The 3,133-nt window shown below is 30.5% G+C and overlaps 1 protein-coding gene across 1 annotated transcript in view; it reads right to left on the reverse strand.

Annotated features, from left to right (window-relative positions):
- LOC111881541 (probable trehalose-phosphate phosphatase D) overlaps nt 1-1,243 on the reverse strand; it is a 10,433-nt gene extending 9,190 nt beyond the window's left edge. The window contains exon 1 of the mRNA XM_042900782.2: nt 1,118-1,243. The gene's annotated coding sequence lies outside the window, so the exon portion shown is untranslated. The remainder of the gene's footprint in view (nt 1-1,117) is intronic.
- Nucleotides 1,244-3,133: the final 1,890 nt, after the last annotated feature.

The raw sequence follows: 3,133 nt of genomic DNA on the forward strand, positions 1-3,133 counted from the left end.
TGTACTTCAGTATATATAGATTATATACATAATAAATATACGTGTGTGTTGTGTATGTGTCCAACAAAGATTCTTTAAAACAAGTGAAAATAGACACCTTGGCAAACCAGTCATCCTCAATGGATTCATGAAATGTTAACATATATAAAAACACGAGATTCTCCCAACGTTATGTTCCAGTGTTTATTGGCTAATTAAATTATTTATTAAAACTCGTCGCATGAAGAAGAACATTAAAATATTGTATAATAAAGAATTATAATCATTATATTTACCTAAAATAATTCATTTTGATGTATTCTTGGATGTCTTTTCTATATACATTTTAAGAAATATAGCGAAACTACAGTAAAAACTTAAGTCACTTCATTATCTGCTGGCAATGTATTTTTATTACTAAAAATAAATACTTTTTATCAATTTAAATAACCCAATATATAATATTATGTAAATATGTAATATAATATTTGATTCTCAACAAGGCATGAGTTGAGCTGATCTCCTTAATGCTCATACCATGATATATAATTTACATACGACAACTACATTTAAAAAAAAATGTTAGTGACTAAAAAAATCAAATGAAATTTGTTTTCATGAAAAGAACATTGTACATATATGTGTTTTTCTATCGGGAATGGGGAATAATTATAAGAAAACTAATGAGGGGCTTGATTAAACGGATATAATCATTGGTATATAACTAATTGAAGAACAGTTGCTTGTTAACCAATTGTTGAGGTTTAAGTTCAACTGAAAAAGAAATGTGTAGTAAAGTAGTGGATATAGTAGTGGATATAAGTGTAAACGGTTTTAAAAGAAATATAGTTAGTTTCACATACTTATATATTAATGGAATCCAAGTAATATTCACAAACAGTCATAGAGTGAAATAATCAAAGATTCCAAACAACCAATTAATTTCGATTATATTTAATAAAATAGTTTTCTTCCATAAAATATTAGGTAGGATCTTCAAAAGATTTACAAAATCTTCTTTGTTTTGAACTGCCTTACTTCAAAAAAAAAAAAAGAACTCAAAAGAAATCGCGAGAATGATTGTATTCGATTAAACTTCGAGATTCTCTCAAAGATTATTAAGAAAAAATCCGGGTACCTTATACACAAATGTGCATATAGATTTGCGTCGTCACGATCTTGATTCTTGAGCTTGAACCGTTTGCTAATCGGTTCGAGAAATCTAAGTATGTTTTGAGAGAGAAACCAAGAGTTTGGATTGGAAAGAGGGCAACAATGGTTGATCATATATAAACGTGAATGAGTGTGTTTTAGTGTTTATCATGAAAACAAATTATTTAAATATTTGTTATAATTAGTTATTTTTTTTCGCATTCCTCAAAACTAGGAGTTTTTCTAAAGCGGGTTATGGTACAATTGGCCTATATTTTATTCCATTTGTAGAATAAAATAATTTATTTTCTATTTTACATAGACAAAAATTATAAAATTGTCCATATAGTTTTTAGTTTAGAATGTGTGGTATAATTTACAAAGGGTTACAAACACATTTATTGCATTTTTTACAAACATTGTCCATGTTGTTTCCAAAAATTTGTATGAATGATCATTTTTACTAACATCTTTACTTTTTGTGTGTGAAGATATTTTCGTCTTTTCAAATAACAAAAACTGAGTTTATTATTATAGATAAATCTTAAATACCATTTATATAACATTTTCTATATTTTATATTTATGAAATTTATGTTTTTTCAACCTTTTTACTTTTTGAAATTTCACTTTGACCTTTGCATTTTTAACTTTTTAATATATATTTTCATCACTCAATTTCTAAACTCTTGTATTTATCTCTCGTAGTATATATATATAATATAATTTTTCCTTAATAATTTTCGTTGATTAACTTTAAAAAACTATTTTTTACGTGTTTATGTTGGTATACACTATAAGAAACAAGATCATTACCGGCGACGTAATTAGTGGCGACACCAACTTTTAGCGGCGACTCTAGCTAAATTCGCCGTTAAAAGCTGGTGTTGCCGCTAATGCCTTGAGGCCGAATCCGCACTAACACTTTCCAGTAAATCTCAATCGTTATCGATGATCTAATCCAACGATTGGGGTTCATTGTCGCACAAAGTCAATACCAACGACAATTTGTTGCCGCTAAAGGTCGATATTGTCGCCGCTAAAAGTGGAATGAAAAAAACATGGTAACTTCCCTCCATAATTATCGTTGCTATTGATGATTGTCGACGCTAAAGACTTAAGTGTCGCCGATAAAGATCTGCGCAGATAAAAAAATCGATGCAAAAGTCTCTCTTTCTGCTTCTTTCTTTTGTTCATCTATTGTTTTTTTTTCTTCCCCCATTTTCTTTGCACCAAGATCGATTCCGTCTACGGGGAACTCCCCATTGTGAGGTTACCGATCAAAGGGGTTAAGGGATTCAATTACTCTGGCAAAAAGGGCTTCAACTGCAGCGAAAATCATCCATCTTCAATAAAAGATAGCTTCAACTTCTGATATCGCTTTCTCTTTCTCCTATAACATCAATTTCCATCTCAATCTTGTGATTAATTGCAAAATACTTGTCAATTTCAGTTTTTTAGGTGTCTTTGTCTTGGTCACCGTATGGTATAGTGTGACTACCGAGGACCACCACGAACAACTACACCATCTCTTAAATTTTAGCCACCATAGGTTCTTTTTACATTGAATTTCTATATTTTATTGCAAAATATGTGTGTTTGTATATATTATGTGGAATTTGGCATATGTATGTATAAATAGTGTTTTTTTTTTCATCATCAAGTATTTTTTTGGTGTATTTGGTGTATGTATGTGAAAATATATGTATTTGGTGTATATATGGGTGTATATGTAACACTTGAATTTGGTAAATTACATGTTTAACCCTTCTTATTAAAAAGTTTGCAAAATTGGTCCTTACGCTAGTACACAGGGCGTATTGGGAGGTACGCTTAGCGTACTAGCCTGTTATGGCCGCGAAGCTCATCCACGTATGCTTGACGTATGTGGAGTACGTTTGGCGTACGTAAGCAAATATGAAACCCTAATTTTTAGGGTATTGCACCATATTTAAACCTTGTAATAGCCTCACTAGGTCATGTTTAGACAACCTCCATCCCCT

This window comes from Lactuca sativa, chromosome 3 (genome assembly GCF_002870075.4).
Source record: "Lactuca sativa cultivar Salinas chromosome 3, Lsat_Salinas_v11, whole genome shotgun sequence".
Classification (NCBI taxonomy): Eukaryota; Viridiplantae; Streptophyta; class Magnoliopsida; order Asterales; family Asteraceae; genus Lactuca; species Lactuca sativa.